General features: G+C 41.3%; 1 protein-coding gene across 1 annotated transcript in view; it reads right to left on the bottom strand.

The window, feature by feature from the left end:
• HECW1 (HECT, C2 and WW domain containing E3 ubiquitin protein ligase 1) overlaps positions 1-14,621 on the bottom strand; it is a 434,070-nt gene that overhangs the window by 360,192 nt on the left and 59,257 nt on the right. The gene's annotated exons all lie outside the window — the stretch shown is intronic.

Raw genomic sequence — 14,621 nt, 5'->3', positions numbered from 1 at the left:
TTATTCTTTTGAAAATCCCTCAGGCTTATCAGGATTTAGTAGTACAATGAAAAATGCATTCTCCCTCCACTTTCCAACTGTGACTGTAAAATACATTTCCTCAGCCATGACCATGGGTGTGCGAAGGCGATGTAGGAGCAAAGAGCATTTATTTTGCTTTGAATCCACTCAGCATGTCTTCCTCTCTCCCCAGATTAACTCCAAAGTGTTGACTATCTACCACAGCTAATAATCTTCCCTGTATTAGAAAATAAAATACACAAAAAGCTCTAAGGCCCATGAGATACTGCAGGTCTGCTATCATATTCTATGTAAGAGGCATCCCTGGAATTGAGCAGTGAGGTTGCCTTGACTGAGACCTTGTGAGATGCATCTACTTAAAGGCTGTTTAATTGCTGGAAGAGTCTTAGTAACTTCCGCTGGTAATCCTGCATTCCAGGTAATATGTTATAAGCTCTTCTCCAGTATCCAGGTCTACTAATGCAGAAAGTATTTTGAGTAGAGAATTACTTAAAAACAATAAATAAAAATACCTGAAAATTTTACTTCAACCACAAACATCTATTTTTTATAATAGGATAACGCTCCTTTCTTTGACTATGCTTCTCCAAAGTGGAAGTCACATGCTCCCGACCACATAGCCAGCTCTCTAACACACCTTCCATGCACTCCAGAAGAAGCTTCTGCAAAGTGCAGCAAGACTTTAGAGAACTAGTAGCCCAAGCAAAGCAACCTGAGGGATATGTCCTTCTAGACATTAATGATGTTCCAGAAACCTTTTGTAACTGTCTCAAATTTTGCTATTACCAGTGTGATCTGTGGACCAGCAGCATCAGCATTACCTGGGAGCTAGTAGAAATGCAAGATCTCAGTTCCCACCCAGATCCACAGAAATCCATCTCTGGGTGGTTTGTATGAGCATTAAAATGTGAGTAGCACTACGTGAAATAAGTAGGTCAAAGAAAGAAAAATACCATATGATTTCACTCATATGTGGAATTTAAGGAACAAAACAGATGAACATAGGGGAAGGGAAAGAAAAAATAAGATAAAAACAGGGAGGCAAACCGTAAGAGACTCTTTACAGGGAACAAACTGAGGGTTGCTGGAAGGGAGGTGGGTGGGGGATGAGATAATTGAGTGACGGGCATTAAGGAGGGCATGTGATGTAATGAGCACTGGATGTTGTATGCAACTGATGAATCACTAAATTCTACCCCTGAAACTAATAATACACTATATGTTAACCAAAAAAAAAAAAAAAAAGAGAGAGAGAGAGAAAAGAAAGATGGTCTCCACACACCCAAAATTTGAGTAGCACTGATCTAACTTATACCTATTTCAGCAGCAATTTTTTAAAGAAGATCCCCTCTTTCTTTTTGTCTGATATTTTATAATATTAGGTCTGATTTAACTGAACTATAATTATAAAAGTAAGTATAACTAGTATAAACAAGTATGAGAGAAGCGCACCTGACTCTTTAGAAGTATTCAACGCCATGAGTGAGATTGGGAGAGAGTGAGTGTGGTTAGTGAGGTGCTCACCACACTGGGCATCACTAAGGATGTGTATCACTGAGGTTGCGTGACAGAGGAAAGATGACATCTATTAATCCAGTGAGCAATTTAAATGTAGCTGTTTGAAAGCACCAGGACTGACATAGTCATTACTATTCACTGATGAATTTTGGTGAATGTTTTTTAACCCTAACAACCACACGGTGGGAGGGCAATTGAGGTAGGCACTGTGCACTTGCCAAATTCCAGTTCTTCAGCTTCCAGGCACCTGCTGGGTTGCCCTTTCTGGCCTACTGTGACATTGAGGCAGGAGGCTCAGTCGGTCAATGAGTTGTGAACCAGAGTAGCACATGTCGTTCCAGCCAGAGCATCTAATTTTTAGTGTGAGGCCCTCCAGAGCATACTCTTTTCCTTTGGCCCAAAGACCAACAACATCAAAGAGACTCAGCCAGATAGGAAGCACTTCCGACATTTAAAGTCCCTGAGATTCTGAGGTTTACTGCAGCAGAACATAGTCCATTCTGACTGAGACAATACTCTTACTCTCCCTTACACCACTGGCTTTCCTGTGTCTCTAGGTTGCAGATGGCAGACTTGGAACTTCTCAGCCTCTGTAACCATGTGAACCAATTCCTATAATAAATCTCCTTTTGTATATCTATATATATCCTATTGGTTCTGTTTCTCTGAAGAACCCTAACTAACACAGCTACATTACAGAATTTAGATTACAAAAGGTGTGAATGAAACTTGATGACAAACAATACAACTTCAATGATTCAAATTAGTGTTTTCCAGATGAGACTCCTTTTTTTTATTATTGTTATGTTAATCACCATACATTACATCATTAGTTTTTGATGTAGTGTTCCATGATTCATTGTTTGTGCATAACACCCAGTGCTCCATGCAGAACGTGCCCTCTTTAATACCCATCACCAGGCTAACCCATCGCCCCACCCCCCTCCTCTCTAGAACCCTGTTTGTTTCTCAGAGTTCATAGTCTCTCATGGTTCGTCTCCCCCTCTGATTTCCCCCCTTTCATTCTTCCCTTCCTGCTATATTCCAGAATGAGACTCTTTATTTTTAAAGATTTTATTTATTTATTTGACAGAGACAGCGAGAGCAGGAACACAAGCAGGGGGAGTGGGAGAGGGAGAAGCAGGCTTCCCGCTGAGCAGAGAGCCCGATTTAAGACTCAATCCCAGGACTCTGGGATCATGACCTGAGCCGAAGGCAGCCGCTTAACGACTGAGCCACCCAGGTGCCTGAGATTCTTTATTTTTAATCTACAGGTATCCATTAAATAAGATGAAATTGGGGCTGGAGAACTCTGTTTAAGGAAATATTAAATTTATTAAAGAGATGCAGCTGCAGAGAGAAAGTACCTTTCAATTTCTACTGTTTATAGCGGTGGACAATGTTCTCCATGCTTACTGCCCTGTGATTATGAAACAACCTTAAAGTAAAATAAAAAGAATGTAGATAATAAATCTGTATTAAATAAACATGAAGATAAAAAATGTGGAAAACAAAATATAAGAGACTAAAGGGGCACCTGGATGGTTCAGCTGGTTTTGAGTGTCTCACTCTTGGTTTCAGCTCAGGTCATGATCTCATGGGTCATGGCATCAAGCCCTGTGTCTGGGTTCCACACTCAGTGGGGAGTCTGCTTGAGATTCTCTCCCTCAACCCCTCCCCCTCTCATGCACACACTCTCTCTCTCTCCTAAATAAATAAATCATTAAAAAAAATATAAAAGAGACTAAAAAGTTAAAGGTAGGAAAAACCCAATAAATAGAATAAAAAGAATGATTAATATATAAGGTAAAATAAAATTTAAGAAATTAAATGTTGTGTTTCAGGAATTAACTTTGACATACCTCAGTACATAGGCAGAGTGCCTGAGTTAATCTGTAACCCAAGGGTAGTTAATTAACACCTGAAGCTCCCTGACTCAAAGTCCCTGCTCCCCGATCAACAAGAGCAGTTACCTAGCATTGGAAGGGCTGTAGTGGTGTTCTCAGTCCAGAGTATGACTGTCCTTCAAAAATCCCAACCTAAATCTGCCTCTGGAAGATCATTAATTGGTCTATGGGATTTGGAGATAATTTTTCATTGATCAGAAGTATTGTTCAGGCAACTTAAACCTGGTATAAATGGGGTTGAAGAATCCAAGGAGCCAGGAAAACAAACCCTTTTGCGGAGATATCCTTCATCTACAATTCTTCTCAGTCCTGTGCCCACAGAACATTCTCTCACCTGAACCTGCTACAAGTTTAGCTGCATCAGGATGTTCGCTATGTTTGCACCAAAATTAGTCTTTCCTGCAAGGGATGTGGGAGAACGCTGGAAAGTTTGTGGGTGGAGTCTTCACTGAGTTTACAGATAGGAAACGCACATGTCTGAGACCTGTTTCTGTGGTAGCAGACCACTCTACAGGGTGGCTGTGGAGATAGGTAGCTCCCATTCACCTCTAAATGTCAGAGGTTACCCATAATTACCAAAAGACTTAACAATTTTATCAAAAGAACCTGTTTAAAATTGGATCAGTTTGCAACAACTGATACGTAAAATTGTAAAAAGCTTCAAATCAAGAAGATAGATTAAGAGAGATAAGCAAGGAAAGCGTAAGGAGCTAGGAGTAAATCCAATTACTGAAAGATCATCATGGTTAAAATAAAAAATCAAGTGATAATACAAATGAAAACCCAAAATTCAATCACATAAAATTAAATGTTTCAGACAAACAACATTAATTAAGAACATTAGTGATAAAAGTCACAAAACAAGACTTCAGAATGAATAAAATGTAATAGCGTCTATAAAAACAAAATAATGTAATGAACTATTAAAAGGAAAACAAAAATCCTAAAATTTGAAAGCATAAATTAGAATAACAAAATGAACTGAAATTATATAAAACTATGGTATGTGGTGGTTCAAAATATGCCCACAAATTCTTTGACGCTATCGTTAAAAGGTGGAGCCTAATTCTCCTCTTTGAGTGGGCTGAACATAGTGACTCACTTCTGAAGAACAGAATAAAGTTGAAGTGATAGTGTGTGATTTCTGAGAGGAGGTCATGATAACCTTCGTGGTCTCTTGGATCTCTGGCTCTGGCAGAAGCAGCCACCATGTTGTGAGGACACTCAAGCAACCCTATGGAGAGGTCTGCGTAACGAAGGGAATAGCCATGTGATGAGTCATCTTAGAAGCAGATCTTCTGAGACCAGTCAGACCTTCAGATACGCTAATCTTGGCTGACATGTGGCCTCGTGAAAGACTGAGCCAGAACCTCCCATCTAAGCCGCTCTCAGACACCAGACTCTCAGACACTGTGTGAAAAAGATAAGTATGTGTTATTTTAAGCTACTAGGTTTTATTTTTATTTTTTTTTTAAAGATTTTATTTATTTATTTGAGAGAGAGAGTCAGAGAGAGAGAGAGAGCACAAGAGGGAGGAGCGGGAGAGGGAGAAGCAGACTCCCTGCTGAGCAGGGAGCCCAATGCGGGACTCGATCCGGGGACTCCAGGATCATGACCTGAGCCGAAGGCAGCCGCCCAACCAACTGAGCCACCCAGGCGCCCTAAGCTACTAGGTTTTAGATCACTTGTAAAGCAGAAATAGATAATGAACACAAATTGCTAGAGTTACTTTTAAAGTAAGCAAATATATCATTTGTAGAGGTTAAAAAGGAGTCAAATAGGGTGTGTTCTATTGGAGCTCTCTCATTCGAGATAGAAGGGATCTCAAAGTATAAAACTCCCAGAGGAACTCTCAGGACTATCACACTCTAGATCTTTGAGCAGGGAAGCCCCAGCAACTGTCCCTTATCTAGGACCTACGTAGGCCCATTAGAGTAAGCCCATCCTTTCCTGCAAACAGAACCCTTAAATCCATGACCCTAACGCATATGCTCATACTGGCTTGTGGGAGAAGACTGCTATTCTTTCAAATTAGACATGCCAGTTGTTAACTAAAACCATGAAATCGGTCGCCTGGGTGGCTCAGTTGGTTAAGCGACTGCCTTCGGCTCAGGTCATGATCCTGGAGTCCCAGGATCGAGTCCCACATCGGGCTCCCTGCTCGGCAGGGGGTCTGCTTCTCCCTCTGACCCTCCCCCCTCTCATGTGCTCTCTCTCTCATTCTCTCTCTCTCAAATAAATAAACAAATCTTAAAAAAAAAACATGAAGTCACTAAGAAAAATTAAATGATATAAAGTTAAAATTAAATCAATTACATTAAAGAATAAGGCAGTAAATACCGAAGGCTCATCACATCTTAATTATTTTACTACATTATACTATTATTTGTGCTTTTGAAGTAACTTCTGTGTACTGAATCTATATGATGGAAATACTGCCCTGTGCATCTCTTCCCAACTTTTTGTTCAGTGGGAATCACACTGGTAGCTGGAAATCCTCCATGGTGGGAGTAATTACACCCTGGGAATTGGAAAAGGCTAGAAATCAGGACCGGATTTACTTTTTTTTTTTAAAGATTTTATTTATTTATTCATGAGAGACAGAGAGAGAGAGAGAGAGGCAGAGGGAGAAGCAGGCTCCCAAGGAGCAGGGAGCCCGATGCGGGACTCGATCCCAGGACCCTGAGATCATGACCCGAGCCGAAGGCAGACGCTCAACCATCTGAGCCACCCAGGCGCCCTGGATTTACTTTTTTAAAACATTGTCTATTCTTTAGGAAGTGATGGGGAAAGTGTTAATAATGCAGATTATTTTGCATTATTCGGTCATTTCTGTAGTTGTTACGTGTGGAATAGCACAAAACTTTGAGGAAACATTCCTCCAGTATTCAAAACATTTCATCCAATTCATCATGGAAGAATGAGTGAAGTTCTAACATGTGTCTTTATTGGTTTGTTTTTTTTTTTCCAGAAAAAGAGAGAGACAGGGAGAGAGAGACAAAGACAGAGACAGAGAGCGGGAGAGAGGTGGTGGGAGAGGGGCAGAGGGAGGGGAAGAGAGAGAATCTTAAGCAGGTTCCACATCCAGAGCAGAGCCTGACGCGGGGCTCTGTCTCACAACCCTGAGATCATGATCGGAGCCAAAATCAAGAGTCTGATGCTTAACCAACTGAGTCACCCAGGTGCCCCTCCACTGGTTCACTTTTACCTTACTAGTTAAGGTAAATGAAAATACCAAACAACATGCAATTTGAATTGCACTCATCTGTCCGTTGCAACTATAGGATGCAAAATACAAAAATTTGGCAGAAATTAACATAAACATTCTATGGAAATCAATTGACTTTATGGAATTTATAACAAAAAAGATTGTATATTTTATTATTATTTGTAAACTGTGTGCTACATATCCTTTATGTCAGGAAAATTTTTAATAAACGTGCATGTACGTATATAGACTTCATTTTCTTAAAATAGCCAGTTTTTAAACATTTGCCAGTAAACGACGGACACTAACTCAGGCTGACTATAGCAGGTGAATTATTTTTCTTAAAATAAGCCAACATTGTGTATGGCATGGACTGTGCTGAGGGGCAGGGATATTTGGGCATCTTTCTTGAGGGCAGGAGAACCAGGTATCTATTCCCTAGCCTGATGCCACCTACTAGATCTACAGGATGGAGGGGCAGGTAGCAAGAGCGGGAAGAGTCTTCAGAGGGGAAAGGTTTTGATTAATGTTTCTGTGATATCTTTTATAATCTAAGTCATGAAGGCAAACACAAATGACAAGTGAGCACCTGCACACAAAGACCTTATTTTATACCCTTCGCTGCCACAGACCAGCACCTACCCTTTCAGGGCACCGAGCCTAGTCGATGCTCAATAAATATTCGGTAAATGTCTGCATTAAAATAAAGATGAAGTGAGAGCTGCTTCCACTTTATAATCATATACAATTGGTAAAGGTTTTATGCATGTTCTGCAGGGATGCTTGGAGAGGTGCCCTTGGAAGTTACAGCCAAATTTGCACTTAAATCACTGAAAATATACCGAAAGAAGAATATACTCCACACAAATGAGCCCAAGTCAGTTTGGATACTCAAAGCTGTTGGGTTCTTTGGATGGCCTCTAACCAATAGATGGCATGGGGACTAGAGGACATTGTCTCAGGAGCCACAGTGCCCTGCATCTCTGTCCTGAGCAAACACTCTTCATCAGCAGGATCGAAGACAGTCTTTCAACGTGTGCTATAAGGCTAGGGTCCTCAGCCTTTTTCTGATTATTTTACCTTCTGCAGACAAACGCAAAGAGGCCTGCATAACCTCCCTGGACAAATTTCACCAATGAAAAATTACTTCTAATATCCCTTGAGCTAATTAATGAACACTTTATGACTAATTTGAATGTTGATAAAGCTCAACCATGCTCTGGGTAGTGAACTTTCGGTAGGTTCTAGGGACACAACTCCTGAGGTATGGCCTCCTGATCAGGAACATTTTGTTATCTAACTTTCCCTAGATATGAGTACGGCAGCCATAGTCCACGCTGCAGTATCTAATACAGACAATACGCAATACTAAATAGATTAAAAACACATTTCTTTGTCGTCAACTGTTCTCAAAACTGGAAGTGTTGGGGCGGCTGGGTGGCTCAGTCAGTTGTGTTTGACTCTTGATTTTGGCTAAGATCATGATCTCAGGGTCATGGGATTGAGCCCTATGGCTGGCTCTGTGCTGGGTGTGGGGCCTGCTTGGGATTCTGTCTCTCTCTCTCCCTATGCCTCTCCTCACCCACGGCACTCTCTCTCTCTCTCTTAAAAAAAAAAAGTGGAAGTGTAATCTTTGCTTTTGGATATATTTGATCTCTCAGGCTAAATAAATAAAGGCATAAGTAACTTCCCCCACCATACTTCATTTTAATGGGTGACCATAATCACCTTAAGGGATTTAGGTGCCAATAAAATATAAAGACTGTTCAATTTTAATACCACATCTAGGCTCTTAAACACAAGGAACTTCTACCGAAGTACAGCACAATTCAAGCTAAGGTCGGCATTAATATTGTCCTTGGAATTCTCAGACTTGGGAGTAAGAACATTATACTACAATCTCCTTGGCTCTGTGCAGTAGATTTCAGCTTCACCTTTGATGTTGCACAAATAATGCAGCTTGATTCAAACTGGAGCCCTTGGGTAGAGCTGTCAGCCACTCTCTCCAGCATCCTAGGATGGCTGTGTTCCATTTATTATTTCCTGTGGAAAGCAAGATTCTCTTTTGAGTGGCAACAACTCTGATGGTTTCTCACCACAGAAGAAAAGAGGATGAATTATTCTGGAGAAAATGCTTTCTCCTTTCTTGGTGATATTTGTGAAGGGCCTGGCACTTCCCAGAAAGCAGGTGATATTCTCCAAGGCTTTGTCCTCTAGATGATATTATGTTCAGGGTTTTATTTAAATATTCTTTAAGTGATTTAAATACCTTATGGAAGTATTAGCCTCCGCAAGGAAGGTATTTTCAGGAAGAGCTCTAAAAATGCAATTTTTGCAGTTGAGCTTGCCCATATCACCAAGCCCTCTCTAATTTAAAGAATGGACAATAAAAGGATCTTTATAAGATTTAAAAATCAGAGTGGGCCAGGGCAGGCCAAGGGGCATGATATAGCACAGTCCTGAAGGCATGAGCCCCCCTTGGCTGCACATCCTCTAACTGTGGGACCTTGGGCACGTTTTCTTTACCTCTTTAAGCCCGAAGATCTCACCTTTAAATTGGGGGTATTAGAGAACCCAAGTCAAAAGGCTATTGCAAGGGTTAGATTAGGGATAGAGCTTCACAGTGACTAGTGCATAATAAACATAAAATAGCTCAATAACTGCAAGCTATTATAGAGAGCAGACACTTGGTAGACAGCTGTCTGGAGGCCAAGTTATGGAATCATTTGATATTTGATCATTTCCTCCATGTCACAAAGTGCCTTTTTTAACTCAGTAAATTTCTGGGTAACAAGGAAAACATATTAAATTCCTCTCTATTATGAATAGCATTAAAAACAACTTTTAGTTGAGCACCTTTTATATGCAAGAAGGATTTTGTCTGGGTCCATGAGGATAAGCAGGCAGGAATCCTGTCCACAGGGACAGGGTAGGTAAGACTGGTACACAAAAGTCACACACAGCAGGGAGTGGTAAATGCCAAAGAAAGATAAAAATAAAATGTCACCCATATTCAGAAGAGGGAGGAGAGCCTCCTGCAGGGGGAGTGATGGGAGACCCAAGGAGACTTCCAGGAGATGATGGGTGTAGGACTCGCAGTGAAGGGGGAAGGCAGAGGGACAGGAGGAAAGGTGCCAGCAGTTAAGCTCTTCTCTGTGTTCCAGACACTGTGCAGAGCTCCATGACTTGGTTAAGGGAGTTTTGCTAAGGGAGGTGCAATTATTCTTATGTCATTAGGGATGAAATTGAGGCTCATAGTGATTAAGTCACTTGTCTAGAGTCACACAGCTGACAAGGGGCAGTGCCAGGACTGGAGCTCAGGTTTGACTCTGCAGCCTTTCTAAAAAAATTTTTTATTTAAATTCAATTTAGTTAACATATAGTGTATGTTAGTTAGTTTCAGAGGTAGAGTTCAGTGATTCATCTGCTGCATATAACACCCAGTGCTCATTATATCCAGTGCCCTCCTTCATACCCATTGCCCAGTTACTCCATCCTTCCATCTCCTTCCCCTCCAGTAACCCTCAGTTTGTTTCTTACGGTTAAAAATCTCTTATGGTTTGCCTCCCTCTCTGTTTTTATCTTATTTTTCCTTCCCTTCCCCTATGTTCATCTGTTTTGTTCCTTAAATTCCACATATGAGTGAAATTACATGGTATTTGCCTTTCTCTGACTGACTTATTTCACTCAGCATAATACCCTCTAGTTCCATCCAACGTCGTTGCAAATGGCAAGATTTCATCCTTTCTGATGGCTGAGTAATATTGCATTGTGTGTGTGTGTGTGTGTGTGTGTGTGTGTGTGTGTATATATATATATATATGTCACATCTTCTTTATGTATTCATCTGCTGATGGACATCTGGGCTCTTTCCATATTTTGGCTATTGTGGGCATACCCTGCAGCCCTTTTTTAACCACACTATAGGAGGGATAGAATGGTGAGTGGCTCATCCTGGCTGGAAGACTACACAGGGAGGATGAAGGAGGGAATATAATGAAAACTTGGGTAGGGACCAACCCAGCCCAGACTGCTTCTTACATCAGGCTACAAAGTCATTAAGTAGTGGGGAGCACATGAAATTTTGGATTGAGAGGTAACATGATCAGAACTGAGTACTGGAAGAATAATTGTTGAGGTCCTCGTCACTGATGGTCTAATGAGGGGAGTGCTGGGGCTTGGTTCAGACATGTTCTCCTGGCCATCAAGCCTCTTTGGGTGCCATTTCCCACAGAAGCTGAGTTACTCAATCCCAAATTGTAAGACAGTAGGATTAATTCCTTCAGGGCCCACGGATTCTATTCTCTAGAATAGTAGTTCCAAATATTTTGACTGTCCTGGAAAAATGTTCATATGCAAATCACAAAAACATTTGGATACAGTCTCAGGAAATTTCAAACCCTGAAACTCTAGAGAAGTGGTTCTCATACTTTAATGTACTATAAAGAACAGCCAGAGAGCTTGTTTCCAATGCAAATTCCCAAACTCCAGCCCCTGAAAGAGTAATCTAGGAGATCTAGGGATGAGGCCCAGGAACCTGCCTCTTAACAGACATTGCCAGGGGATCCTAACGCAGGTAGCCTCTACACAAATTCCAGAAACTCTGACCTAGGGGTCCCCAGACCCCAAGGGAAGAACCCCTGTTCTGGAACATCACAGACACATCCTGAAAAATGGCCCCCAAATACAAAATTAGGACTGTTTCACAGTCTCTCCCTACAGCTCCATTGTATAGTTCTGGGTGTAGCCTGTCTCTCTCTTTCTGAAAAAAATATGGCATAGAAAAAGAGACACTGGGGGCATCTTTTACAGTCCCCCCATGAAGCACTTTGCACACAGTAATGGACTCCAGAATTGAATCCAGGGGTACAAAAGGTCCACCATCCTTTATCAGTAATTGCTCATATTTGCCACCTTTATCTGCAAATACCAACTCCATCAGGTAATCTATTTCTCCTCCTCAAGGAGTACTCACAACATAGGTAAACATTATGCTAAGAAAATACCATGTGGTTCTCTGAGAAGAATTACCTAAAAGGTTACTCAAATGTGAACAGACCATTAGCCGCTATGAACATTAAGAGGAAATGTGGTCTGGTGGGCCAGGAAAAAAAAAAAAAACAACTTGAGACATAATTAGCTATCGAAAAGGTAGCAGGACCAAGAGACTGTTAAAATAAGGTATGCCTGTGAGAAGGAAAAAGTGACTGAAATATTAAAAACATTCACCCAGGAAAGGTCTGCATTTATCAAAGTGAGCATTCTATTGAAAGGAAGCGAGTAAAATGCCACCCCAGCGCTTCCGTGACTTTTTTGTTCCATAAAAAGCTTCATGCTCTTCCCAAAATATTTCATCTTACATGCACAGAGAAGATAGAGCAAATATTAGTGGATTTACTCTGCCTACCTTCAAATCAGCTGCATTTTGGCAGTAATTTGTTGTGCTTGTAAAGAGCCTTTCATCAGAGGATTCCCAATCTGCATGGTGAAGGGTTCTCCTAACTACCCACTCGAATATGAATCAACCAGCATTGACAGAGTACTATGTTGCTGAAACTCCATCTTCAACATTCAGAAGGCATTTTTACTTGAAACGTAATGGAAATGTTCACAATTAAATTCTTTCAGCCTTCCTGTATATTTGAAAATTTTCATAATAAATTCTATGGAAAATGATATCAAGAAAACAGGAAGATGGGCTGGTGGGGGGGGGCACATCCCTGTATCTTCAGCTGTTCTAATTCTTAAATTGTGAGATGGATTTATTAATACGCCTCATCACTTACACATACATAGAACATTTATTTCTTTTTATCAGATATTATATGATAAAAATTTTAATTAAATCGAACAAAATGAGACATGAAATAAAGTGTATTCCCTTTGAGTGGCTTTGGGGTCATAGCAAATGTCAACTATTTTAAATCATTCTTTGCTTGCTATCCACTGACAGTACAAAAGAGACATTTTGAGAGTGTTCCCCATGTGTCAGTGAGTTGGTTGAAATAAAACTTTGTGCATCCTACAAGAAAGAAACAAAATTCTCTAGAGGTGTTTTTGTTCCTAGAAGCTGACAAAAGAGACAGTGACTTGGGATGGTGTGAAGTGGTGGCTGGGGGTTCTTCTCAGCTCACACCAGAACCTGAGCATCAAGTTCCCTGGTCCTAGGCTGGGCTAGAGAATTATTTCCCCATCCAGGCTGACACGGGACAAGACCTGGGAAGCAGAGAAGGAACTGGGGTCATCTCTGAGTCACGGTTTAGAGCAAGGACTAGAACAGCTGCTGAAGCTAAGGAAGAAAGACCACTTGGGGGTTGGCTGGGAACAAGGGTACTGATCTGAGGCCACCTACCCATGACCCAGGAAACCCAGATTGATAAGTTTCCAGCTTCCTCACAAGGGATTTCCATGGATCCTCCCGTGCAAGAATGACCTCAGACACTGGGGCTTTGCCAGGCCTCGCTGGGGTATGAACCCCTTCCCTATGCAGTAGGATATTTATGCCATCTTCCCAATCTTACCTGACATTCCAATTATCAAGGTTCATTGAAGATAACAGGCATCCAGGTCATGGTGGGTATACTGTGAGTCATCATACTCTCAGTAACTTTATTTAATCAAACCGTTTTTCTAAACACATCACATAGTCCGGAGTGGACATCTTCTGGAGAGCACGATATGGCCGCTGGGTGCCAAGGGAGAAACAACCCATTTCAACACTATATTTGATTGTCCAGAAGTAGACCAATCCTTCCTTTTCAGGAACCAGACAGCAAAACCTTTCTGCCCTGCTCGACATTCTAAGTGGCCCTTTCACTTTCCTCTGGCTCTTTTGTCTTTCCTTCATGCAGGGGTGGGAAGAGTTTGTATTTAATCCTTGAACCTAACCACCCTCTATCTCTGCCCACCCTATCCCATCCTCTGGAAATGAGAAGACTGGTGTCTTCTTGAGCCCCAAGATTTGCTGCTTTCTTCCTCGGGTGCCTCCACTCCATGCCACAGAGCTGAGAACGGTTTCCAGGTGGCCCAGGTATGACTGGCACATTCTCACAGTGGTCACTTACATCCGAAAGCTGGGGTTTGCGGTCTTTCTTAATGGTTTTCCCCAGAGAATCCTAGTTCCAGGTTATATTTTACACAAAATCAAAATATACAGACAATAAGAGCAGCTCTAGTTGTAAAGGGATGGGAAGTCTGAGCTCTCCTCCGAACCTGAGACTTCTGTGCACACTGTGTGAAAACCACTACCTTGCAGGGACTGAGGGTTAGGAACCAAAAGCAGTGAGCGTTTGAAGACACAGTGAGGGATTTGACAAAGGCAAACAAAACATCCCCGGGGGAGGTGGACTAGTCTAGCTGTTTGTGTCCTACCGGCCGCTCATCCATTCCACCGTGGGATGAAAAGCATCCCTTTCAGTGGGCACAAAGCTTTCTACAGAACCTCTGCATACTGTGTCCAAGGATTCCTTATAATGCGACTGAGAAAATAAGAGTATTTCCCAGCACCTTGTATTCCTTTGAGCCTCTTATAATGAGGGCAGACTTCTAATTGTCACATTGGTTCCCTGTAGGGATCTGTGCCAATTAAGAGGATTCTGAGAGCTGAGGGAAGGAATGGGGGGTGGGGAGGGGTAGGCACCAAGAGTCTCATGCCTCTTTTGATTGTTTATTTTCCTCAAACCTAAAGCATGCTATTAAAAGTGATTTTGAACATGAAGTAACACATTACATTCAAGTGCGTTTAATAATAGTTTAATTAGTACCTAATTATAATTTGTCCTGTTTCTTTGAGTGCATATAATACTGCTTTAATTAGTACACAAGTAAAATTTGACCCTGTCTATAAGTGTGCATATATGTGTTTGATGTCAAACAGACATATATGAAAGGATTTTTATGAAAAAAAAATCTTATAAGCTTCTAAAGCCCAATGGTGAAAATACGGAGTTGTAGAGTCAACTTTTTTT

The sequence above is a fragment of the Mirounga angustirostris genome, unplaced genomic scaffold, assembly GCF_029215605.1.
Source record: "Mirounga angustirostris isolate CCGP_5_RB_7025 unplaced genomic scaffold, mMirAng1.0.hap1 SCAF_12, whole genome shotgun sequence".
Classification (NCBI taxonomy): domain Eukaryota; kingdom Metazoa; phylum Chordata; class Mammalia; order Carnivora; family Phocidae; genus Mirounga; species Mirounga angustirostris.
This window is presented reverse-complemented; position numbering and strand designations above follow the sequence as displayed.